The sequence below is a fragment of the Macaca nemestrina genome, chromosome 9 (genome assembly GCF_043159975.1).
Source record: "Macaca nemestrina isolate mMacNem1 chromosome 9, mMacNem.hap1, whole genome shotgun sequence".
In the NCBI taxonomy this organism is placed as follows: domain Eukaryota; kingdom Metazoa; phylum Chordata; class Mammalia; order Primates; family Cercopithecidae; genus Macaca; species Macaca nemestrina.
Window position 1 is genome coordinate 89,194,566 of NC_092133.1, and position 27,913 is coordinate 89,222,478.

General features: G+C 43.0%; 1 long non-coding RNA gene across 1 annotated transcript; it reads left to right on the top strand.

The window, feature by feature from the left end:
• The first annotated feature begins 781 nt into the window (after positions 1-781).
• On the top strand, positions 782-23,053 carry LOC105486615 (uncharacterized). The gene is made up of 3 exons (XR_011607476.1): positions 782-861; positions 22,521-22,624; positions 22,880-23,053. It is a non-coding gene; the product is annotated as an uncharacterized lncRNA (long non-coding RNA).
• Positions 23,054-27,913: the final 4,860 nt, after the last annotated feature.

A 27,913-nucleotide genomic window follows, 5' to 3' on the forward strand; every position in this document is an offset into this window, starting at 1 on the left:
GGCAGTAGTAGGGCAATTTCTAAGTCAAATAATAGAAAGGTGATGGCAACTAGGTAAAATTTTATGGAGAAAGGAATACGAGCAGAGTTTAGTGGGTCAAAACCGCATTCGTAAGGATTAGCTTTTTCTATATAAGAATTCAGTTGAGATAGTCAGAATGTGATAGTTATTAGTAGTAAGGCTAGAAAGGCGTTAATTGTTTTTTTTTGTTGTTTTTTTTTTTTTTTTTTTTTTTTTGAGACGGAGCCTCGCTCTGTCGCCCAGGCTGGAGTGCAGTGGCGCGATCTCGGCTCACTGCAAGCTCCGCCTCCTGGGTTCACTCCATTCTCCTGCCTCAGCCTCCCGAGTAGCTGGGACTACAGGCGCCCACAACCGCACCCGGCTAATTTTTTGTATTTTTAGTAGAGACGGGGTTTCACCGTGGTCTCGATCTCCTGACCTTGTGATCCGCCCGCCTCGGCCTCCCAAAGTGCTGGGATTACAGGCGTGAGCCACCGCGCCCGGCCCCGAAAGGCATTAATTGTTAAGGCTAATACTAGGTTAATTATTCTCTTTCAAATGCTATCGAAACTAGTTGGGAAGTCAACCGTACTGATCATACTAAAAGAATAGGATCCTCATGAGTAGATAGAAATATATAGGAACAGTCAGATGACATCTACAAAGAGTCAGTACCAAGCGGCGGCTTCAAAGCCAAAATGGTGGTTCGATGTAAAATGATGTAATAGTTGGGGAATAAGGCAGATAATAAGGAATGTAGATCCAATGATGACGTGAAGTCCATGGAAGCCTGTAGCAACAAAGAATGTTGAACCATAGATACCATCAGAAATAGTAAAAGGTGTTTCAAAGTATTCTGAGGTTTGTAGGAGGGTAAAGTAAATGCCTAGTAGGATTGTAATGAGTAGAGCTTGGATTGTTTGTTTTCAATTATTTTCTATTAGGCTATGGTGGGCTCAGGTATTGGGACTCCTGATGCGAGTAATACAGAGGTATTTAAAAGAGGTACTTCTAGAGGATTTAGGGGAGTAATGCCTGTTGGTGGTCAGTGTCCCTCTAGTTGTGGGGTAGGGGCAAGGCACCACACCTGGCTTAAATTTCTCTTGAAAATTCTTTTTTGACTCGGCTGGGAGCAGTGGCTTATGCCTAAAATCCTAGCACTTTGGGAGGCTGAGGTGGGTGGATCACAAGTTCAGGAGATCAAGACCATCCTGGCCAACATGGTGAAACCCCATCTCTACTAATAATACAAAAATTTGCTGGGTATGGTGGCACATGCCTGTAATCCCAGCTACTCGGGAGGCTGAGGCAGGAAAATCTATTGAACCAGGGAGTCGGAGGTTGCAATGAGCTGACATTGGGCCACTGCGCTCCAGCCTGGCGACAGAGCAAGAGTCTATCTCAAAAAAAAAAAAAAAAAGAGAGAGAAAATTCTTTTTTGACTCATGTGTTATTTAGAAGTGTCTTGTTTAATTTCCGTATTAAATACTTGGGGGATTTTCCAGCTATCTTTCCATTATTGATTTCTACTTTATTTCAACTGTAGTCTGAGAGCATACTTTATAGAATATCCATTCTTTTAAATGTGTTAAGGTGTGTTTTGTGGCCCCAGAATTTGATGTATCTTGTTGAATATTCCACACAAGCTTGAGAAGAACTTGTATTTTGCTGTTGTTGCATAGAGTCTTCTACAAATGTCAATTAGATCAAGCTCATTGAAATTGTTATTCAGGTTAACTTTAGCCTTTATTTTACACCTGCTTTATCAATCAGTTACTGATAGACAGGTGCTGAAGTCTCCAACTATAATAGTGGATGTGCCTATTTTTCCTTTAAGTTCTATTAATTTTTGCATATATATTTATTTAGGTGCATATAAGTTTAATATTGTTATGTCTTCTTGGAGAATTCAGCCAGTTATTTTTACATAGTGCTCTTATTTATCCCTCATAAGTTTCCTTGTTCTGAAATCTGCTTTGTCTGAAATTAATATAACTGCTCCCGTTTTCTTTCAATTAGTGTTAGCATGGTATATTTTCTCTATTCCTTTGCTTTTAACCTATCAGAGTCTTAATATTTAAAGGGTTTCTTGTAGAAAACAAAAAGCTAGGTGTTCATTCTACTTCTTTAATCCACTCTGAAAATCTCTGTCTTTGAATCGTGTGTTTAGATCAGCAGTACTCAACCTTTTTGGCACCAGGAACTGGTTTTGTGGAAGACAATTTTTCCATGGACCAAGGGTTGAGGGAGATGGTTTGGGGATGAAACTGTTCCACCTTAGATCATCAGATTAGTTAGATTCTCATAAGGAGTGCATAACCTAGATCCCTTGCATGTGTAGTTCACAACAGGCTTCACACTCCTATAAAATTCTAATGCCACCACTGACCTGATAGAAGGTGGAGTTCAGGCAGTAATGCTCGCTCACCCGCTGCTCACCTCCTGATGTGCAGCCCAGTTCCTAACAGGCCTTGGACCAGTCCACAGCCCAGTTCCTATCAGGCTGTGGACTGGTTCACAGCCCAGGGGATGGGGACCTCTGGTTTAGACCATTTACATTTAAAATGATTATTGATGTATTTGGATTACTATTATTCATAGCTGCAACTATTTTCTGTTCATTGCTAGTGGCTTCTTTTTCTGCCTGGTCTGGCTTTCATTGATCATTTTTATGTGATTCTATCTTATGTCCTTAGGGTATCAATTAAACTTCTTTTCAAATTTTGCTTAGTGATTTCCCTAGAATTGATAGTAATCATTTTTAACTAATCTAAGTCCATCTTCAAATAACACTATCCTGTTTCACAGCTAGTGTGTGTATTTTATGATACAATATTTCCATTCCTCCCCTCTGTCCCTATGATATTGTTGTCTTTCATTTCACTTATCTGTAAGCTGTAATCGCCAATACAGTGTTACCACTATTACTTTAAAAATTATCTTTTAGATCTACTAAGAATTTAAAAAAGATCTTACATTGCTTTTTCTTTATTTTTGTGGATCCAAGTTTATGACCTATTTCAGTGTTTTCGTGCTTAAAGAAAATTTTTAAACATATCTTGCAGGGAGGATATTATTATATGAATGTTTATGTCCCCTCAAAATTCATATGTTGAAATTCTAACCTCAAAGGTGATGATATTAGGAGGTGAGGCCTGTGGGAGGTGATTAGGTCATGAAGGTACGACTTGGTACTCAGAAGTGGAGGGGGCTGCCATAATAAATACGTAAAATGTGGATGTAGCTTTGGAGTTGAGTAATGCGGAGAGGATGGTAGAATTTTAAGGCACATGCTAGAAAAAGCCTACACTGCTGTGAATGGTTCATAAAAGGAAATTCTGGGGAGGAATCTCAGAAGGAGAAGAGGAGTGCTATAGAGGAAGACTCAATCTTCTGAGAATATCTAAGTTGTTGTGAGCTGAATGTTGGTACAAATATGGACAATAAAAGCCACTCTGATGAGTCTCAGACAGAAATAAGGAACATGTTATTGTTGGTAATGGAGGAAAGGCCATTTTATCATAAAGTAGCAAAGAATCTAGTTGAATTGTGCTCATGTCCTAGTGTTTTGTGGAAAGTTGAACTTGCAAGCAATGAAACTGGATATTTGGCTGAGGAAATTGCTAAGCAAATAGTGAAAAGGTAGGCTGGTTCCTCTCAGTTGCTTAAAGTAAACTGCAACAAGAAGAAATAACTTAAAAGATGAAATTGTTTGTCAAAAGGGGAAGCAGAACTTAAAGATTTGGAAAATTCTCAGCCAATCCACATTGGAAATAATGAAAAAGCCTGTTCAGGACACCTTATGATAAAGAGATTACTATGGATCAGCCATCTCAACAGAAGCCTCATGCTATACATCAAAATAACGGGGAGATTCGTCAGTCATCTAAACAGAAGACAGGACCTAAAATGTGAGACAATGGATGAATACCCGCAAAGGCATTTCAGAGATCATCAGGGCTGCCCCTCCCATCACAGGACTTCAAAGGAGGGGCCATCACTATCCAGCAGCCTCACATTGCAGGCTGTGCTCTCTACTCTTCATCACCACACTCTCCAGTAATCCCGCGGGTGCTTTGGTGGGCCCCAGTGCAGCAAGCACTGCACCAAGCAAAGCTGCAGGGGGCAGAGCTGGATTTCAAAGGATGCCCTAGAGAGCATTGGGGCCCAGGCAGAGAACCACCACAGGGGCAGGGCCACTGCAGAGAGCTCCCAACTAGGAAAATATCCAGAGAGCAACGAAGGCTTGACCTCAGACTGGCAGAGCCACTACCATGCAATTCCAGGCCCAGGAGAGCCACAGGTCCACAATTCCAACCCATGAGAGCTGTGGCATGGGCTATACACAGCAAAGTCATGGAGGTGGGGCTGTCCAAAGCCATGAGGGCAGGCAAAGCTGAGGAGGAGAGATCACCATCCCAGTAGGTCCAGAAGGCTGTCTTCCACCCCAGTGGGTGGCGTCAGGTCAAGGAATATTGCTCTTGAGCCTTAAGGGTTTGGACTTATTGAGACCTGTCACATCTTCTTTATTCCTATTTCTCCCTTTTGGGATGGGACTGTCTGTCCTGTAACTGTCCCACCATTGTATTTTAGAAGCAAGTAGCATGTTTGATTTTAAATATTCAATTTGGAGAGCTGGAGAACAATGCCTTAAAATGAATCATACCTTGAATCTCATCCATATCGTATTTAGATGACATTTAGATAAAACTTTGGTCTTGAGACTTTCGAGTTGATGCTGGAATGAGTTAAGACTTCCAGTCTGTAAACCAGGAAGAAGTTGAATCCCTGAATAGAACATTAACAGGCTCTGAAATTGAGGCAATAATTAACAGCCTACCAACCAAAGAAAAAGTCCAGGACCAGACGGATTCACAGCCAAATTCTACCAGAGGTACAAGGAGGAGCTGGTACCATTCCTTCTGAAACTATTCCAATCAACAGAAAAAGAGGGAATCCTCCCTAACTCATTTTATGAAGCCAACATCATCCTGATACCAAAGTCTGGCAGACACACACACACACACACACACACACAAAAAGAATTTTAGACCAATATCCCTGGTGAACATCAATGCAAAAATCCTCAGTAAAATACTAGCAAACCAAATCCAGCAGCACATCAAAAAGCTTATCCATGATCAAGTGGGCTTCATCCCTGGGATGCAAGGCTGGTTCAATATAAGCAAATCAATAAACATAATCCAGCATATAAACAGAACCAAAGACAAAAACCATATGATTATCTCAATAGATGCAGGAAAGGCCTTTGACAAAATTCAACAGCCCTTCATGCTAAAATATCTCAATAAATTCAGTATTGACGGAACATATCTCAAAATAATAAGAGCTATTTATGACAAACCCACAGCCAATATCATACTGAATAGGCAAAAACCGGAAGCATTCCCCTTGAAAACTGGCACAAGACAGGGATGCCCTCTCTCACCACTCCTATTCAACATAGTGTTGGAAGTTCTGGCCAGGGCAATCAGGCAAGAGAAAGAAATTAAGGGTATTCAATTAGGAAAAGAGGAAGTCAAATTGTCCCTGTTTGCAGATGACATGATTGTATATTTAGAAAACCCCATCATCTCGGCCCAAAATCTCCTTAAGCTGATAAGAAACTTCAGCAAAGTCTCAGGATACAAAATTAATGTGCAAAAATCACAAGCATTCTTATACACCGATAACAGACAGAGAACCAAATCATGAATGAACTCCCATTCACAATTGTTTCAAAGAGAATAAAATACCTAGGAATCCAACTTATGAGGGATGTAAAGGACCTCTTCAAGGAGAACTACAAACCACTGCTCAGTGAAATAAAAGAGGACACAAACAAATGGAAGAACATTCCATGCTCATGGATAGGAAGAATCAATATCGTGAAAATGGCCATACTGCCCAAGGTAATTTATAGATTCAATGTCATCCCCATCAAGCTACCAATGACTTTCTTCACAGAATTGGAAAAAACTATTTTAAAGTTCATATGGAACCAAAAAAGAGCTTGTATTGCCAAGACAATCCTAAGCCAAAACAACAAAGCTGGAGGCATCATGCTACCTGACTTCAAACTATGCTATGAGACTACAGTAATCAAAACAGCATGGTACTGGTACCAAAACAGATATATAGACCAAAGGAACAGAACAGAGCTCTCAGAAATAATACCACACATCTACAACCATCTGATCTTTGACAAACCTGACAAAAACAAGAAATGGGGAAAGGATTCCCTATTTAATAAATGGAGCTGGGAAAACTGGCTAGCCATATGTAGAAAGCTGAAACTGGATGCCTTCCTTACACCTTATATGAAAATTAATTCAAGATGGATTAGAGACTTAAATGTTAGACATAATACCATAAAAACCCTAGAAGGAAACCTAGGTAATACCATTCAGGACATAGGCATGGGCAAGGACTGCATGTCTAAAACACCAAAAGCAATGGCAACAAAAGTCAAAATTGACAAATGGGATCTAATTACACTAAAGAGCTTCTGCACAGCCAAATAAACTACCATCAGAGTGAACAGGAAACCTACAGAATGGGAGAAAATTTTTGCAATCTACTCATCTGACAAAGGGCTAATATCCAGATTCTACAAAGAACTCAAACAAATTTACAAGATAAAAACAAACAACCCCATCAAAAAGTGGGCAAAGGATACGAACAGACGCTTCTCAAAAGAAGACATTTATGCAGCCAACAGACACATGAAAAAAAGGCTTATCATCACTAGCCATCACAGAAATGCAAATCGAAACCACAATGAGATACCATCTCACACCAGTTAGAATGGCGATCATTAAAAAGTCAGGAAACAACAGGTGCTGGAGACGATGTGGAGAAATAGGAACACTTTTACACTGTTGGTGGGACTGTAAACTAGTTCAACCATTGTGGAAGACAGTGTGGCGATTCCTCAAGGATCTAGAACTAGAAATACTATTTGACCCAGCCATCCCATTACTGGGGATATACCCAAAGGATTGTAAGTCATGCTGCTATAAAGGCACATGCACACGTATGTTTATTGCGGCACTATTCACAATAGCAAAGACTTGGAATCAACCCACATGTCCATCAGTGACAGACTGGATTAAGAAAAGTGGGACATATACACCATGGAATACTATGCAGCCATAAAAAAAGGATGAGTTCGTGTCCTTTGTAGGGACATGGATGCAGCTGGAAACCATCATTCTCAGCAAACTATCACAAGAACAGAAAACCAAACACCGCACGTTCTCACTCGTAGGCAGGAATTGAACAATGAGATCACTTGGACACAGGAAGGGGAACATCACACACTGGATCCTATTGTGACGAGGGGGTATGGGGGAGGAATAGCATTAGGAGATGTACCTAATGTAAATGACGAGTTAATGGGTACAGCACACCAACATGGCACATGTATACATATGTAACAAGCCTGCACGTTGTGCACATGTACCCTAGAACTTAAAGTATAAAAAAAAAAAAGTGGCACATATACACTATGGAACACTATGCAGTCATAAAAAAGGATCAGTTCATGTCCTTTGTAGGGACATGGATGCAGCTGGAAACCATCATTCTCAGCAAACTATCGCAAGAACAGAAAACCAAACAGCACATGTTCTCACTCTTAGGTGGGAACTGAACAATGAGAACACTTGGACACAGGAAGGGGAACACCACACACTGGGGCCTGTTGTGGGGTGGGCGGAGGGGGGAGGGATAGCATTAGGAGATATACCTAATATAAATGACAAGTTAATGGGTGCAGCACACCAACATGGCACATGTATACATATGTAACAAACCAGCACGTTGTGCACATGTACCCTAGAACATAAAGTATAATAATAAAAAGAAAAAGACTTCAAGTCTGTTGGGATGAGATTAATGTACTTTATACCTAAGAAGGACATAAATTTTGGAAGGCCAGGGTGGAATGTTGTGGTTTGCATACATATTTTGTATACAGGCAATTTATCAGAGAGACATTTGGAAAATACTTTCTTCCAGTCTGTCTCTCCCTCAAATTCATATGTTGAAATCCTAACCCCTGAAATGATGGTATTTGGGGGTGGGGTCTTTCAGGGGTGATTAGGTCATGAAAGTGGAGCCCTCATACATGGGATTAATGCCCCTATAAAAGAGGCCTGAGAGAGACCCCCTGCCCCTTCCACCATGTGAGGACATCACAAGAAGGCACCATCTATGAACCAGAAAAGGGTTCTTCACCTGACACCAACTCTGCTGGCAACTTGATTTTGGACTTCACAGCCTCCAGAACTGGGAGAAAGAAGTTTACATTGTTTATAAACTACATAATCTATGGTATTTTGTCAGCAGCTGAAATGAACTAAGACAGCAGGTCTGCTGGTGATCAGGCCCCCCAGTTTTTATTTTTCTGAGAAAGTCTTTATTTGCCTTTCACTTGAACAATGAATTCACTGGATATAGAAATCTAGGTTGTTGGACTTTTTTTTCTGTCAATACCTTAAATATTTCACTCTACTACTGACTGGGTGGGTAGAGTGGGTTTTAATCTCCACAAAATGCCCCATCCCAGAGGAATTATCACTATTTGTGTTGTCTGGTAGTTCCCTAAAAAGCTGCATGCTCAAGGCTTGCCTTTATTTGACCTGACTCAGAGCTCACTGTGTATAACAACTCTATACCTAAGGTGTTTATTGAAAAAATGAGCAATTTTTCTACACTGCAACTGCCTGAGATAATAATAACTGCTGTGGCTAACAAAAGCTAACCAAAACCTTTTAAAGTGTAAAGCAAAGATAAAATCCTAAGCCCCCAACTGACTGAATGAACCCCCTCTTGGCCAAAGGGAACCCAGAGAAACCTGAAAAACTAAATTCCAGGCCATCATGGGAAAGGAGATTGGACTTGCCTCGTTATACTCCTGCCTTTTTGGAGTTTAGGCACAGGTGACCAGCATTAACATTAAAACTGAGATCATAACACTGACCAAACCGACTCTTTGTGGCAATAAGATACCAAATGGCAACTCAATTCTGATATAGTATCACATGATAGATAGCAGACCCTGAAGGAAATAAAAATATTTTATCCCAAAATATATTTCTTTGACATATTTTGAAATGGCTGCCACAAACCAGCAGACTGATGTGGAGGAAATTTGCATCTGAGGCGAATCTCCATTAATGCAGCCAGGCCTTCCCTTTCTAGGCCTTTCCTGGATCTAGAAGACAATGAGAGTCTGACACCTTTAAAAGTTTAAAAAGAAACCTTTACTATCTATTCTCTCTGAGGGCTGCCACCTAAGAGGCTTCATTTACACAATAAGAGCCTTATTGTTCACAACCTCCTTATCTTAACTCAGGCATTCCTTTCTGATTTCAAGCCTTTAGACAATAGCTTAACTCTCTCAACCAACCGTCAACTAAAGAATCCTTAAAACCCACCTAGGACTCACTTTGAAATGTCCCGCCTTTCCGGGCTGAACCAATGGGTACTTTACAAGTATTTATTTATGTCTTTACTGTAACTTCTGCATCCCTAAAATGCACAAAACCAAAATGAAACCTGACTGCCTCAGGCACACTTCCCAGAACCTCTTGAGACTGTTCCCTGGGCCATGGTCACTCATATTAGCCCAGAATAAACCTCTTTAAATATTTTACAGAGGTTAGTTTATATTTATCAACAAAAGGAAAAACTGAAAAATGAGATATCCATAATGGGCTTAGGAAAGTGATGACGTATTTCTATAAATCTAAACACCATATGCAAGTGCAGGGCTGTGTACATGCTCAGGAAAAAACCTGATAAAGATCTAGTCTCTCACTTATAGCTTAATTTGAGGTTCTGCATATGCAGGAAGTGAAAGTTAAGGCAGATGTATAAACTGCAGGCCTGAGCATTGACAGTGTGCTCCAACATATACACAGAGTTCCCAGCAAAGACTGGGAGACTCATTGGTCCAAGACATTCGAGGAAATGTCTGTCCAATCATTAGCTGACCACTATACAAACTAAGAGGAGACGTCAGTGGCTGCACATAACCAAGAATACAGACTTTACAGAATTAACCCAGGAAATTCACCAAACAAACAAGTAGAAGCAACAATAACAACAACAATAAATAAACAAAAAAGCTTGGTTGGAAAGGGGAATCTTCTTATTTTCCGTGTTGCCACATTATATTATTTAATATATTCAGTTTTCAACAAGAAAACATAGGAGATAGGCAAAGAAACAGTAAAGTATGGCCCATATACAGGAAAAAAGTCAGTCAATAGAACTGTTCCTAAGGAAGAGCAGATGTTGGACTTACTAGACAAAGACTTTACATCAGCTATTGTAAATATGTGCAAAGAACTAATGAAAATCATGTATAAATAATTCAAAGAAAGCATGACAATGACATCTCACCAAGTAGATATATAACTAAAAACATAGAAACTATAATAAAAACAAATAAATTATAGAATTGAAAAGTACATAATTGAAGTTAAAAATCACTGGAGGGGCTCAACACAAGATCTCTTACAGAAAATAAAATCAGTGAACCAGAAAATAGATGAATTGAAATGATACATTTGTAGAGTAGGATGAAAAATTAGTGAAATAAATGAACAGAAGCCTCAGAAATCTGTGGAACAACATCAAGTGTGCCAACATACAGGCAATGTGAGTTAAGAAGGATAGGAGAGAGAAGGGGTCAGACAGAATATTTGGAGAAATAATGGCTGAAAATGTGCCAAATTTTATAAAAACATTAATCTATGTATCTAAGAAGCTTAATGAACTCCTAGTAGGATAAACTGAAAGTGATCCACACCTAGATCCATCATAATCAAATTGTCAAAGTGACAAAGGCAAGAAGAATCTTGAAAGTAGCAAGAGAGGCTAGAACAGTGGCTCATGCCTGTAATCTCAGCACTTTGGGAGGCTGAGGCAAGAGGATTACTTGAGCCCAGGAGTTGGAGACCAGCCTAGGCAACATAGTGAGTCTCCGTCTCTACAAAAATACAAAAAGTAGCCAGGCGTGGTGGTACATGCCTGTGAGCCCAGCTATCAGGAGGCTGATGAGGAAGAATTGCCTAAGCCCAGGAGATGGAGGCTGCAGTGAGCCATTATCACGCCACCACACTCCAGCCTGGGCAACAGAGCAAGACCCTGTCTCAGAGAAAAGAAGAAAGTAGCAAGAGACAAGCAATTCATCACATGCAAGGAATTCTCAACAGAATTAACAGCTGAGTTCTCATCAAATATCATGGGAGCCAGAAAGCAGGGGAATGACATATTCAAAGTGCTAAAAAAAAATTACTTTTAACTAAGAATTCTAGATTTGGCCAAACTGTTTTTCAAAAAAGAGCCAGAAATTAAGACATTCCTGGATAAACAAAAATTGGCAGAATTCATTATTAGTAGACTTTCACATAATGACTCAAACAAATACTAATGGGAGTACTTTAGTTGAAATGAAAGGACACTGGACAATAACTAGATTCACATAAGGAAATAAAAGTCACAAGGTATCTACAATGTAAATATAAATGACAATTTGTTTTATGACACTTTTCTTCTATCTGATTTAAAAGACAACTACACAAAGTAATAATTGTGTTGATGAGTTTAAAATGTATAAAGATGTAACTGCATGACAATGGCAGAAAGAAGAGATAAGGAATAGATTTATATTGAAGCAAAGTTCTTTGTATAGTATTGAAATAAAATTCATATTAATACCAACTATACTGTTTTAATTAATATGCTATTGTAGTCCTCAGAGGCCCACTAAGAAAATAACCATATATATGTATATATACATATATGACAGACATAAATCCATTCTTCTCAGGAATTACATTAAATGAATTAAACACTCCAACCAAAAGTCAGAGATTGGCGGAATGGATTTAAAAAGTGTGATTCTACTATACTTCAGCAAGACACATACTTTAGATTCAAATACACAAATAGGTTGAAATGAAAGGACGAGAAAAGACATGCCATGCATATAGCAAACAAAACAGAGCTGGTATGGCTACACCAATATACAAAATAGGCCTTAAGGCAAAAATTGTTACTAGAGACAAAGAAATACTTGTATAATGATAAAAGAGTCTACCTATTAGAAAGACATAACCAAAGTGGTTATGTCTTGCCATCTAACAACAGAGCTACAAGATATATGAAGTTAAAAGTGAAAGAAAGGAGGAAGAAATAGACAGTTCAACATAATAGCAGGAGACTTCAATACTCAACTTTCAATAATGGATAGAACAACTAGACAGAAGACCAACAGGGGACCCGAAGACTTGAACAACACTCTAAACCATTAGACTTAACAAACGTCTATAGCACACTCCACCGTACCACAGCAGAATACATATTCTTCTCAAGTGTACATAGGACATTCTCCAGGATAGACTATATGTTAGATAACAAAACAAATCTCAATAAAATTTTAAAGATTAAACTCTATAAAGTATCCTCTCTGACTACAATAGAATTAAACTAGAAATTAATAACAGAAGGAAAACTGGAAAATTCACAAATATGTGGAAAATAAACAATGTGCTTCTAAAAACAACTAACGGATCAAAGAACAAATCAAGAGAAAAATTAGCAAATACTTTGCAATGAATGAAAATGAAAAAGTACATGATATGGTTTGGCTGTGTCTCCATTCAAATCTCTACTTCTATTGTATCTCCCAGAACTCCCACATGTTGTGGGAGGGACCCAGGGGGAGGTAATTGAATAACGGGGGCTGGTCTTTCCTGTGCTCTTCTTGTGATAGTGAATAAGTCTCATGAGATCTGATGGGTTTGTCAGGGTTTTCCCTTTTGCTTCCTCCCCATTCTCTCTCTTGCTGTCGCCATGTAAGAAGCGACTTTTGCCCTCTGCCATGATTATGAGACCTCCTCAGCCATATGGAACTGTAAGTCAAATTAACCTTCCTTTTTTTCTCAGTCTTGGGTATGTCTTTATCAGTGGCATGAAAACAGACTAATACAGTACAAAAACAAAAAATTGTTTCGTTTAAAAGATAATCAGAATTGCAAACCTTTAGCTAGACTGACCAAGAAAAAAGAAGATTCAAATTACTAAAATCAGAAATGAAAGAAGAGACATACACATTATTTATATTATTATAAAGAATTGTTTATATATTATTGTAAATAATTATTTATATTCCTTTGGGTACATACCCAGTAATAGGATTGCTGGGTCAAATGGTATTTCTGGTTCTAGGTCGTTGAGGAATCTTCCACAATGGTTGAACTAATTTACATTCCCACCAACAGTGTAAAAGCATTCTTATTTCTCCACAGCCTTGCCAGCATCTGTTGTTTCTTGACTTTTTAAAAATCACCATTCTGACTGGTGTGAGATGGTATCCCATTGTGGTTTTGATTTGCATTTCTGTAATGATCAGTGATGTTGAGCTTTTTTCATATGTTTGTTGGCAGAATAAATGTCTTCTTTTGAGAAGTGTCTGTTCATGTCCTTCATCCACTTTTTAATGAGATTGTTGGTTTTTTCTTGTAAATTTATTTAAGTTTCTTGTAGATTCTGGATATTAGACCTTTGTCAGATAGATTACAAAAATTTTCTCCCATTCTGTAGGGTGTCTGTTCATTCTGATGATAGTTTCTTTTGCTGTTAGTTCCTTTTTCTTTTAGATCTCATTTGTCAATTTTTGCTTTTGTTGAGATTGCTTTTGACATTTTCTTCATGAAATCTTTGCTCGTACCTATGTCTTGAATGGGCCTAGATTTTCTTCAAGAGTTTTTATAGTTTTGAGTTTTACATTTAAGTCTTTAAGCCATCTTGAATTAATTTTCATATAAAGTATAAAGAAGGGGACCAGTCTCAATTTTCTGCATATGGCCAGCCAGTTTTCCCAGAACCATTTATTAAAGAGGGAATCCTTTTCCCATTGCTTGTTTTTGTCAGGTTTATCAAAGATCAGTTGGTTGTAGATGTGCAGTCTTATTTCTGAGGTCTCTATTCTGTTCCATTGGCCTATGTGTCTGTTTTTGTACCAGTACCATGCTGTTTTGGTTACTGTAGCCTTATAGTATAGTTTCAAGTTGGGCAGTGTAATGCCTCCATGTTTGTTCTTTATGCTTAGGATTGTCTTGGCTATACGGGCTCTTTTTTGGTCCCATATGAATTTTAAAGTAGTTTTTATCTAATTCTGTGAAGAATGTCAATGGTTGTTTAATGGGAATACCATAGAATCTATAAATTACTTTGGGTAGTATGGCCATTTTAACAATATTGATTCTTCCTATCCATAAGCATGGAATGCTTTTCCATTTGTGTCCTCTCTGATTTCCTTAAGCAGTGGTTTGTAGTTCTCCTTGAAGAGGTCCTTTGCTTCCCTTGTTAACTGTATTCCTAGATATTTTATTCTCTTTGTAGCAATTGTGAATAGGAGTTCATTCATTATTTGACTCTCTGCTTGTGTATCGTTGGTATACAGAAATGCTTGTTATTTTTGTATGTTTATTTCGTATCCTGAGACTTTGCTGAAGCTACTTATCAGCTTAAGAAGCTTTGGGCTGAGACAATGGGATCATATCAACTGCAAACAGACACAGTTTGACTTCCTCTGAAGAGAGGAAGAACACCTTTATTTCTTTATCTTGCCTGATTACCCCTGGCCAGAACTTCCAATATTATGTTGAATGGAAATGGTGAGAGAGAGCATCCTTGTTTTGTGCCAGTTTTCAAAGGAATGCTTCCAGCTTTTGCCCATTCAGTATGATATTGGCTGTGGGTTTGTCATAAATGGCTCTTATTATTTTGAGATATGTCCCATCAATACCTAGTGTGTTGAAGGTTTTTAACATGAAGCGATGTTGAATTTTATCAAAGGCCTTTCCTGCATCTATTGAGATAATCATGTGGTTTTTAGCTTTAGTTCTGTTTATGTGATGAATTATGTTTATTGATTTGCATATATTGAAGTAGCCTTGAATCCCAGGGATGAAGCTGACTTGATTGCTGTTGATAAGCTTTTTGATGTGCTGCTGGATTCAGTTTGCCAGTATTTTATTGATTGAGGATTTTTGTAGTGATGCTCATTGGAGACAATATCTTTCATTAAATAGACATAAAAATACTAGCAAACCAAATCAAGCAACGTATCAAAAGGATTATATATTACAAGCAAGTGGATTTATCTAGGAATACAAGGTTGGCATAACATCCAAATATAAATCATTGTGAAATAATATTTTTTTTGTAATAGACAAAAAAAGCATCTGACAAAATACAACACCTTTTTCTGTTTTAAAAAAAAAAAATCAACAAATTTAAAATAGAAGAGAATTTCCTTAACCTTCTTCAGGGCGTCCATGAAAAACACCATAATGTAGTAAAAGACTGAATACTTTCCCACTAAGATAAGGAACAAGACAAAGATGTCTGCTTTCACCACTTCTATTTAACACTATACTGGCGGTTCTAGCCAGGGAACTATTAAAAGGCATGCAGACTGGAAAGGCAGAAGTAAAACTATCTCTACAGATGACATAATCTTGTATACAGAAGATCCTAAGGAATCCACAGGAAAATTATTAGAGTTAATACATGCATTCAACAAGGTTGTGGGATACAAAATCATTAGAGAAAAATTCATAGTATTTCAATACTTTGAATGAACAATTTGAAAATGAAATTAAAGGCCAACCACAGTGGCTTGTACCTGCAATCCTAGCACTTTGAGAGGCCAAAGCAGGAGGATCGCTTGAGCCCATGAATTCAAGATCAGCCTGGGTAACATAGGGAGACTCGGTCTTCTCTACAAAAAAAAAAAAAAAGGCCGGGCATGATGGTGCACGTCTGTGGTCCCAGCTATTCGGGAGGCTGACGTGGGAGGATCACTTAAGCCCAGGAGATCAAGACTACAGTGAGCTGTGATCACACCACTGCATTGCAGCCTGGGCAACAGAGTGAGACTCTGTCAAAAGAAAGGAAAGGAAAGAGAAAGGGAAAGGGAAAAAGAGGAAAAGGAAGGAAGGAGGGAAGGAAGGTAGGAAGGAAGAAAGGAAGGAAGGGAGGGAGGGAGGGAGGGAGGGAGGGAGGGAAAAGAAAAGAAAAAGAAAAAAATCCATTTACAATAGCATTAAAAATTTAACAAATGATTTGCAAGACTTGTTCACTGAAAACTACAAAGCATTTCTGGAAGGAATTAGAGAGCATCTAAGTAAATGGGAAGGCATCCTATATTTATAACTTGGAAGATTTAATGTTTCTAAGATGACAATACTGTCTAAATTAATCTACAGATTTGATGTCCTAAAAAATAAAACCAGATTTTTGTTTTTCATTTTTATAATTTGTTTGTTTTTACTTTTTTGCTGATCTGATGTTAAAATTCACATGAAAATACAAGAGACTCGGAATAGCTAAAACAATCTTGAACAAAAAGAACAAAGTTAGAGAACTCGTATTTCTCGATTTCAAAACTTACCACATTTGGTAATATTTGGTACAATAATCAAAACACTGTGGTACTGACATGCGGATAAGTCAATATTTCAATAGAATAGAATTGACAGCACAGAAATAAGTGCTTACATTTATAGTCAATAAGTTTTCTACAAGGGTGCCAAGACAATTCAATTAGGAAAAAAAAGTAACATTTTAGATCTCTCCCTCACATCAACCATATACAAAATTAACTCAAAATGGATCACAAACTTAAATGTAAGTGCTACAACTATAAAACTCTTTTTTTTTTTTTTTTTTTTTTTTTTTTTTTTTTTTTTTTTTTCTGAGATGGAGTTTCATTCTTGTTGCCTAACTGGAGTACAATGGCGTGATCTCAGCTCACCGAAACCTCCACCTCCCAGGTTCAAGTGATTCTCCTGCCTCAGCCTCCCGAGTAGCTGGGATTACAGACATGTGCCACTACGCCCTGCTAATCTTTTTGTATTTTTAGTAGAGATGGGGTTTCTCCATGTTGGTCAGGCTGGTCTTGAACTCCCGACCTTAAGTGATCAGCCCGCCTCGGCTTCCCAAAGTGCTGGGATTATAGGCGTGAGCCACCACACACGGCCTATAAAACTCTTTTTTTAAAAACATGGGAGTAAATCTTCATAATCTTGAATTAGGCAAGGTTTTTGTTGTTGTTGTTGTTGTTGTTGTTGTTGTTGTTGTTGTTTTTGAGATAAAGTCTTTCTCTGTTGCCCAGGCTGGAGTACAGTGGCACAATCTCGGCTCACTGCAACCTTCACCTACCATCTCGAGTAGCTGGGATTACAGGCCCATGCCACCACGCTCAGCTAATTTTTGTATTTTTAGTAGAGACGGGGTTTCACCATGTTGGCCAGGCTGATCTCAAACTCCTGACTTCAAGCCATCCACCTGACCCAAAGTCATTGCACCCAGCCTTAAATTAGGCAATGGTTTCTTAAATATGACATCTAAGGCAAAAGTGACAAAAGAAAAAAAATTGATAATTAGATTTTCTCATTTCCTCAAAATTAGATTTTCAGGGCGTTCAACGGACACCATCAAAAAAGTGAAAAGACAACCCTGCAGGATGGGGACAATATTTGCAAATCATATATCTGATAAAGAACTCTCAAAACTCAATAGTAAAAAGATAATCCAATTTAAAAATGGGCAAAGGACCCATTTTTTTCAAAGAAATTTTTCCAAAAAAGATACACACAATAAGCATGTGAAAAGTCGCTCGCTATCATTTGTCATCAGGGAAATGCAAAACTAAAGCATAGGAGATACTGCTGCCCATTCATGAAGATGGCTAGAATCAAAAGCAGCCAACAACAAGGCTTGGCAAAGGTGTGGAGGGATCCGAACCCTCTTACTGCCGATGGGAATGGATGATGGGGCCACTGCTTTGGAGAAGAGCATGGCAGCTCCTCAGAAGGTTAGCCTAGGTGCCACGTGATCCAACAATTCCACTCCTAGGTATCTTTTTTTTTTTTTTTTGATGGTGGGGGACGGAGTCTCACTCTGTCACCCAGGCTGAAGTGCTGGAGTGCTGGAGTACAGTGGAACGATCTCAGCTCACTGCAATTGCAACCTCCGCCTCCCAGGTTCAAGCAATTCTTCTGCCTCAGCCTCTCAAGTAGCTGGGACTAGAGGCATGCGCCACCAGGCCCAGCTACTTTTTGTATTTTTAGTGAAGATGGGGTTTCACCATGTTGGCCAGGCTGGTCTCAAACCCCTGACCTCAAATAATCCACCCGCCTCAGCCTCCCTAAGTGCTGGGATTACAGGCATGAGCCACGAAGCCCCACCCTAGGTTTCTATTAATACCTAAGAGAGCTGAAATATATTTTTACATAAAAACTTGTCCATGGATGTTCATCAGCAGCACTGCTCACAATCACCCAAAAGTGGAAACCGCCCAGTGTCCATCAGTTGAGGGCATTTATCTGAGAGGAGTTTTCAGGAGGCAGGAGGTAAGACAGGATAGGAAGAAAGCTCAAGGCCCGGGATGCATTCAGCAGTGGCTGGAAAGCCTGCCCCAGGGCCTGTGTGCTCCCCACTGCACTCACACCCCTTGCTCCATGGAGAACTGAGATGAAACCTTGAAGATCCCAAATGCAGTTGATGGAAATGGCAGTTGCTGTGGTTATTATCTAGGGAGTGCCTGTGAGAATCTAACAAGATAATGCACTTAGAGAGCCCCACTAGCCATGCTGAACAGGAAGCTTGGGTTCTCTGTTTCCAGTTCCCTTACTGCCCTGTCCTGCCCTGCCCTCCTTCCCACTCACTGGCTACACAGAGTCACCATTGGTATCACAGGAGGTCTTGGAGCTGTGTGTGTGTGAGAGAGACAGACAGACATAGACAGACAGACAGAGTCAGTGGGAGCCAGTGAGAGAGCATGGGAGCTAATTTCTCCCTGGCTCCCAATCAGGAATGAGGACAGGCAAAGTCATGCAGCATCCAGGCTCCTTGGCACAACTGGATCCCAATTCCCATCCTCCTGCCATCAGCCTCGGTCTGTTCCCACCTTACCACTGCCCCCAAATTAAACACTTCCAAGCATTTTCCAAAACTGTTTTTCTCACATCACCCACCCATTCTTATCCCCTTAGTCAAGGGTCTGCCCACCCTTAGCCCACCGGACAGTCAATTTTCCCAGCCGCTGGTGAGTTTCTGGTTTGCCAAGACCCAGAGGCTGGGGGAAGCCAGAGAGCAGGTGGCGGCTCTCCCGGCTGAGGAGAGGAGAGGGACAGGGCTGGCTCCTCTACATGAAGAGGTGAAGGAGCTGTGCCAGGATCAGGCAGACAGTGTTGCTGGCAGGGGCGGCTGCAAGGGCACAGGTCCTGAGGTGGGGCTGAGCTGAGCTATCCCAAGAGTGAATGGCAACCCCTCGGGGGCCTTAGAGGGTGAAAAGGGGTGGAGAGAAGTGGGGTAGGGTCGCCAGGGGCCAGGTCACACCAGGCCTCATGGGGTTTGGTGGTGGCTTCAGGTTCTATTTTGGTTGCAGGTTTTAATCCCAAGAGTGGTGTACCCTGGTCACACTTGAGAAACGTGGGCAGCTGCTATATTGAATGCAGGTTGAAGAGAAAGGGCATGAGGGGGGTGTGCTGTGGTCAAAGTGGGCATGATGACCACATGGGCTAGGCGTTGGGGGGACAGGCTGGAGAGACACGGGAAGACTGGATGTGTGAAATGATGTCACCTGCCCAGGACTTGCTGAAGCCACAGCAAGTGCATGAGGAAGCACGAAGTCCAGGGACTCCTGGTCTCCAGCCTGAGCAGCGGGCAGACAGGGTGTGAATCCCGGTGTGGGGACATATGGGGGTCGGTGGAACCCTTGCTAGGTGGGCCCCGAAGCTCAGGGCCCTCCCGGGCATCATTTTATGTACATCACGGTGCAGGCTGGGTAGTGCTTCTTGGGACAATGTGAATCCATTATTTATTGTAGCACAGCAGTATTGTCATTTTGTTTATTTGCTCAGTTATTGTTTATCCTTCAAATAGAATTAATAGCTTGCTGAAGTATCCTTTGTGCCTAGAACAATGCTGGCACAGGGCAGGGGCTCAACTGATATTTGTTGCATGGATGGATAAATGGATGAATGGATGGATAATGGATTATTGGTGGATAGATGTGTATTAGTCAGGGTTCTCTAGAGGGACAGAACTAATACATATAAAGGGGAGTTTATTAACTATTAATTCACATGATCACAAGGTCCCACAATAGGCTGTCTGCAAATTGAGGAGTAAGGAAAGCCAATCTGAGTCCCAAAACTGAAAAAATTTGGAGTCCAATGTTCGAGGGCAGGAAGCATCCAGCACGGGAGAAAGACGTAGGTTGGGAGGCTAGACCTGTCTCCTCTTTTCACACTTTTCTGGCAGCTTTTCATATTCTAGCCATGGTGGCAACTGATCAGATGGTGCCCAACCAGGTTAAGGGTGGGTCTGCCTTTCCCAGCCCACTGACTCAAATGTTTATCTCCTTTGGCAACACCCTCACAGACACACCTGGGATCAATACTTTGGATCCTTCAATCCAACCAAGCTGACACTCAGTATTAACCATCACAGATGAATTGATGGATGAATGGATAAATGGATGGGTGATGGATGGGTGGATGGATGGATATAGATGGACGGACGGACAGACGGATGGATGAATAGATGGATGAATAGATATATGAAAGAAAATGCAAATAGATGCACAGATGGGCAGACGGATAAATAGAAAAATAGATGGATGATGGATGGATGAATCATGGATGGATGGATGGTTGGTGTTAAGGACTTAATTGTGTCCCCCCAAATTCATACTGAAGCAGTAATACGTAATGTGGCTATATTTGGAGATAGGGCCTTTAGGAAGGCAATTAAGGTTAAAAGAGGTCCTAAGGATAGGGCCCTGTTTCAATGGGACTGGTGTCCTTATAAGAAGAGGAAGAGACACCAGAGAGCTCTCCCTCCATGTGTGCACAGAGGAAAGACTCTGTGAGGACACAAGGAGAGGAGCCTCCTACAAGCTGGCAAGAGAGGCCTCACCAGAAACCCGCCCTGCTGGCACCTTGATCTTGGATTTCCAGTCTCCAGAAGCGTGAGAAATTCAATGTATATTGTTTAAGCCACCCAGTCTGTGGTATTTTGTGATGATGGCCTGACACGGGTCACATAGATAGATGGAGGGATGGATGACTCCCCCAGCCCCTCTGAGTCTTCCCTCTCGGTGCAGGAAACCCTCTGCAGGGAAAATATGAGTGCATGGCTGCTGCTGGAAAGACCAGTCTTGGGAACTGTGGTTATGTTTGACTTCCTGGCTCTTCAGCTTGATGCTCTCTAGTCCCAACCTGGGACAGGGCTCCTTTCCTACAAGGTTCAAGTTTGCAGAGGGACCCTGGAAACCCTGAAGGCAATGCCTCGGGGCCCTCACACCTGGACCCACTCACACATTTCCAGGTATTGGTGCCTCCCCCAGGAGCTTGCCTGGAGCCCTTGTGGAGGACCTGGGGCAAGGGAACAGAGCAGGAAGCTGAGAGCCATTTTCCTCAGAGCTAATGGAACCTCTTCCATCACCACTGGCTTAGCCTTTAATCATCCTCACTTTCAAGTGGAAGGCAGCACTCCCCAGACACCAGACGGGTCAGGGCCATCATCTTCCAACTAGGGGTGCACAGCAGGGCTAATGAGTGAAAGGAGGCCACCTCAGGGCTTGGGGAGGGGATTGGGCCAACAGCTGGAAATCAAATCATCTCCCAGAACCACAGCGCAGCAGACCCTGGGGGAGGGGCACCTCCACTCTCTGCATAGCTCTTGGGTGCAGGCTGGCAAGGCTGGGGGACAGTCCTGAACTGCTCCACCCAGGCATTGCCTCCTGCACACTTCTTGGCCTCAAAACTTTCATTATATGGAAGCTTGATGAGTAAAAGCTGATCTGGTTGATGGCAAGTAAGGGCTTTCTCCCTTCCTGCCAGGCTGACCCTGGGAGGACACCGAAAGGAACATTGGAATGATCCACTTCCACCCTCCCCAACCTGCCTACAGTGACCACAGCTGTGGGCGGCCACCATCCTGCCCAGACCACGCTGATGACCCTTCTCACAGCCTCCCCTCTGACCCCTCCTCCTCCACCTGCCCCTGGCACCTGCCGTGGCCCTGCCACCACTCCCACCGTAGTCCCAGCAGCAAGAAGAGCCTCTTTCAGTGTGTGGTTACAAAGAGTGAAGTGCAAAGTTTCCCCTTTCCTTTGCAATCTCTCTTAATGAGTTGTGGTGGTTATGTTTGCTACTTAATTGCATTCTAGTCAAGAAAAGCTGACATTTTAAATTACAGAAAAAATTAAAATTTTAATTTTAATGGTCAAATAAAATTTACCATTCATCTTTGTATCATTCAATGCCAATTTTAAACGTAAATGCTGTGTACGAGAATTTAACTCATGCAGAAACACCAAAATTTCTGTAACTCGTACATGCATGTGTGTGTTGCCCTTTTCAGAAAAGCACAAACTCTTCACTGAACTAACTCACCTGATGGAATTTCACTTCCTGATACAGGCGCATTGTACCAACCTTCTCTACTTCAGCTTACCTGGAGGGAGGAAGGCCACCGTCTTTCCTTCTTCCATGTCATCCTCAGCGTCCGTGCTTGTGCAGTACAGGTAGGTGACAGAGCCGGCAATGATGCCCAGGGCTGATCCTTTGTGTTTCTTAGGAGCCGCTGCCCCACCGTGCTCAGGCAGGGCAGCACGTGTTGGCCACGCTCACCAGCTGGCTGAGCTCCACCGGGAACCCTGTGCTGGGGCCTTGGGAGGCCTGATGGGGATGGGCTCACACTCATCCACACATCCCCTCTGCTCAGAGGGCCAGGGCTTCATTTAGCACAAGTTCAGACATGAAATCTTTAAAAATTCCAGCATAGCCGCAACCCAGCATTGAACCCAATGCCTGCTCCTCTGCCTGTCTGCCTTGGCTGATTCCTGTGTCACTGGAACCTCAGGAGGAAGGAACCCCTCCCCCGTCACCATGGTTGTTCAGTTTTGGGGCCTGGCACCATCACCCAACAACTATTTGCTGAATAAACGCATGGATCACCCTCTGAGTATTTGCTGAGCACCTATTGGCAGGGCGCCCCGAGGGCGCACAGATACAGCGGAGGACAGTGCAGCTTCTAACCTTGTCATCCCGGAGGTGCGTGGAGCCCTCAGGGTGACCTAGCTTGCTGACGAGCAAGGGGAGGCCGAGCAGGTGAAATTGGCCTGAGGCAGACCTGTTGCCAGGGCAGACGCAGGACAAGGCTGCTTTTTTGCCCCCAGACCTCAGGATCCAGGCCCTGGACGCCGAGGGCAGGGGCTCTGGACCCCGCGGCTCGGCCCCTCCCCCACCGCCTGGGACTGCCCTGGCATTAGGGAGCCGCTGCAGCCAACCTGCTCCTCCCGTACTATCGATTTTCAATTGACCTCAGCTTGCAACTTTGCACTTCAGAGCGCTCAGCGGCCTCCACACCTTCTGAGCAAGCGGGAAGGCCAGCCGGCCGCGGGGCTCCTCCTCCCTCCCCAAGGGAGTCCTCAGCCAGGCCACCACCACCAATCTAGCTCCTCTCCCTTTCCTCTCTGTAAATCACACGAATGGTATTGTAAGGACTATAACAGGCACTTGGCCTTTCTAACTTTTTATTTGAAAATAACATCACACCTACAGAAGAGTTGCAAGAACAGGACAATGGATTCCCCTGGGCCCTGTACTTAGATTGGCCCATTGTTAGCAAGACAAGGACTTTCTCTTTCAGGACACAGCATCATAATCAAAATCAGGAAATGTATGCAATACTCTTTTCTAATATTCAGTCCATATTCAAATCTCATCATTGTCCCAACCCCGTGTGTCCTTCAGAGCTCTTTTTATTTCCCCTCATGCAGGATCTGACTTCACATCACACATCTCATTTCCTTATCATGTCTCTTCATTAAGAACGGTTCAGAAAGTCACAGCATATGATTCTGACAGGCACGGTGCCCTGCTCTCATGCTTCCCACATGTGTGCGTGTTCATGCATGTACACACACACGTGCGTGTGTGTGCACACATATGCACCTATATGTGCACACACGTCCATACACATACCAGCCTACAGTGGGCACTCAAGGTCCCCCGCCATCCTGCAGTCCCTCCCAGCCCTGTGGCCATCACCTTCTCTGCACACAGCACCCCACCAAGCTGCCATGACACCTAACATCCTCTCTGGCGGCTGCATGACAATGCCCATGGTAAACATGCTGTGCTTTATTTGTGGATGTTTGCCAGAGAATGGGGTGTATGTCTGCCTCTTGTGATTCCTTGAAATCATAAGGCCTGCTGGTCTGTGTCGGGCTTTCTCTGAGTGGCCTCCCTCTGGGTCAGGGCCCAGTCCTCCAGGCCAAAGGATGCCCATCCAGGCTGGCCTTGTGCCCAGTTGGCTTGTCCTGGTCAAACCTGCTCCAGGGGCACCTCTAGAGCTGAGGCCTGGGCCTGGGGGCAGTCCCCCAGACCCATCGGGAGGCACGTGAAGCTGCCAGCACAACAGGAAAGTGGTTGAGCTCAGTGACTCTGGGATTCTCAGCTCCCTGTGACCTCAGGCAGGTTCCCTGCTCTGTTAGCCACAACTCTATCTGGAAAATGGGAAGAACATTATCTATTACATGAACACTAAATGCTCAGAAAGCCCTTCCTTCCTGGAATAGGTTAGTGATGCGGCACTGCCCTATCCCTTCTTCCCTTTTGAGGAGAAGCGCAGAACCCTATGGGTGCTGTCCCCAGGGCACTCAGGCACCCACTGCTCCTTGATGCCATCTGAGGCCAGGAATCAGCTCATGCTCTGGCAAAAGGATTCTTGTTTCTCGTTCAAGCGCCACCTCTTCCTCTGCAGATGCTCCTCTATAGTTCTGCATGTACTGCACGCATGCACACACGCATGTGCAGTGGTCCCAGAAGGCAGCCGCAAATCTACAGGCTCCACAACCCCAGGGCTCAAAGCCTGGCCTAGCACAGAGCGACTCACAGGCCACCCGGGGCCGTGAAAGGCCAGGACCTGGTGCCCTCCTTGGCAGCAGAAAGGACAGAGAAGTTGCCTGTTGGAGGCATGGCCCAACACAGTGGCACTGCCTAGTTCAAGTCACAGGACCTGCAGGAAGAGTGCAGGGCTTGGGTCCACTCACAGTGATGTTCCAATGACCTGTGGGGTCTGAGTGCCCCAGAGGTCTCAGACACCAATGCTTGGGTCTATACATTGAGACAAGCCAGACTCCGTGGGTCTGACCCCCAGGCAGCCTCCCGTGCCACCTTCCCCTGGATCAGGCACACCATCCACACCTTGTCTGGCTTCACTCAGGCCTTTCTCAGTGCTAACCCACATGGCTGTTGGCTTGCTGCTTAGGTGTGTGAGACAGTAGCATGCATCTTCTCCCAGAGCTCACAACCTACTGGCTTTATCTGGTAGCACACCTGCTAGTGCTCCACTGACCTGTCTGTTTTTCCTACCTCGTTAGGGCAACTTTGTTTTTCTGAAGGTGATTATGACTACTTATAAAATATTATCTGAACTTGAACATACTAACAGATACTTCTCAGGTATATGTCTGAAGATGCTGCTCTGAGATGTGCAGGAGTGTAGACGAGACGCCATCTGAGATCAGAGTTTACTTCTTGCAAGGCCATCAGAGGAGACGATGTCATGGAGGATGTGGTCAAGGGTAGTGCCTCTGGCTCCGGACAGGCACAGTGTGCAGAGGACCTTTCAGGAGCATGGGCATGAAGGGAACAATGAGCAAGGGTGAGCCAAGAAATTTTCTCAGGGACAGAGCCAGCCAGGGCCAAGCTGGGACAGTTGGATACAGCCAGACCGAGCAGGGCCTCCACCCGGGTTGGACTCTGGTAGCATCCACTGCAATCTCCATCCAACCACGTGCTGGGATCACAAGGCATGAACATGATCTCACGGTGAAAGCTGTCTGTCTATGGCTGCGGGAGTGATTGCATTCCCATCCTCTCAAGCTTTCCCCAGCAGGAGCGGCAATGCTGAGCCTCGCTCCCTGGGGTCTACTGTGACAGACGCCATGGCCAGCTTCTCAGGGTGGTGGTGAGGGTGAGGGATGCAGACCCCACAAAGTTCAGCCCAGCCTACTCTTCACTGCAGCTCTGACTTGCAGATGTCAATGGGCTCCTTGGGATTCTTCAAATTCAGAGTCACAGCCCATTGAGGGGGCAGCCTGAAGCTGGTTCCCTGGAACCTTTTTCTGTCCACGTTGAGTGCTTGCTAGAAGCTATGAGAGCAGTTCCTTCCCACTGTTGCGGTGGCATAAACTGCAGCCTTAACCCCTGAGCCTGCCTGGGCTGGAGTTGGGCTCCTTGACCCCTCCCTCTCCTTCACACTCCATACAATGAGGCCCCATTCACCTTACTCCCATAATCCCTCTAATGTGCAGGCTCTTCACCCACCTCCTGCCCCGACACTGTGCTGCCCAGTTTAAGCCCTCATGAGCCCTCACATTGATTCCCTGCCTCCAGTCTCACCGGCTGCAATTTCCTCCCAACCTAAGTGCAAAACACAAGTGGCATCATGGCAATCTTCAGTCTGAAATATCTAATGGGCATTCAGGTAAGAGAATACTTGAGCATGGGCATCCAACTGCCCCTCCCAAATGCTGGCCCAAATGATTCCAGAAATAGAAAAGGAAGGAGAAACCTGTATCCATTTTAGAAATCCATCAGGACACCATTTACATGCCACATGCAGAGTCACTTCCATAAGTTACAGTGCAGGCAAAAAACAGCCTGAAGGAAACTTGAACCCTCCTTGCTGAGCAAGTACAGGCATGGGAGAAGAAACTGCAGGGGCCTGAGAAAGGCCCAGGAATAACCCAGCTATAGAGGATGGTGCAGATGATGAGGGCATGACACATGGAACCTCTTAGCACTAAGGGTCAACATGTCTCGAAAGCAAACCAGGGCAGGGGGGCCAGGGCAATACTCTTCCTGAGGGGTGGGCAGTAGTTCGGGAAACAGCCTAGACAGACAAGGGAGGAACCAGTCCAAGTAGAAAATTATTAAGAAAAATAGGTTCAAGGAAGAAATTCCCCTAGACAGAGACAAAACACCCTGTTGGAACTGACCAGAACCATCTCCTCCATCTTGGGCTCTGAGTTGATTGTGAGACCCTTAGGCCATGTAACACTCTAAGCAGAGGATTCTGTTGTTATTTGGGTGGACAGCAAGGAGAAGCAATGATGTAAAGAAATACCATACTTGTTTGAGGCAAGTGCCAGGCTTTCATAGAGTCCTTACAATTCAATGCTAGGTCAATGGAAACAGCAGATATGAGAAAGAGAAAGGCTTTGCAAAGAAAAATAAAAACACATGCTTCTCAAAAGATAGATGAAGAGTGATGAAAATGATTTACCAAAGGAAACAGAAATTGTCTTAGTCCATTTGTGCAGCTATAACAACATCACGGCCTGGGTAATATATAAAGAACAGAATTTTTTCACAGTTCTGGTGGCTGGAAAGTCCAAGCTCAAGGCATCAGCAGGTTTGGCTGTCTGGTAAGGGCTGTTCTCTGCTTCTAAGATGGCTTCTTGAGTGCAGTGTCCTCACATGGCAAAAGGCCGAAGAGCAAAAAGGGTGAAATCCTTCCATCAAGCTCTTTTTTTTAAGTATTATGGGTACATAATAGGTGTATACACATAGTAGGTATATATATATATGGGTTCAATGAGATATTTTGATATAGGCATCAATATGTAATAATCATCTCGGGGGTAACTAGGGTATCCACCACCTCAAGCATATATCCTTTGTGTTTTAAACAATCCAATTATACTATTTTAGTTTGTCAAACCCTCTTATAAGAGCACCTAATCCCACTCATGAGGGCAAAGCCCTTATGACTGAATTGCCTCCCAATACTATGGCATTGG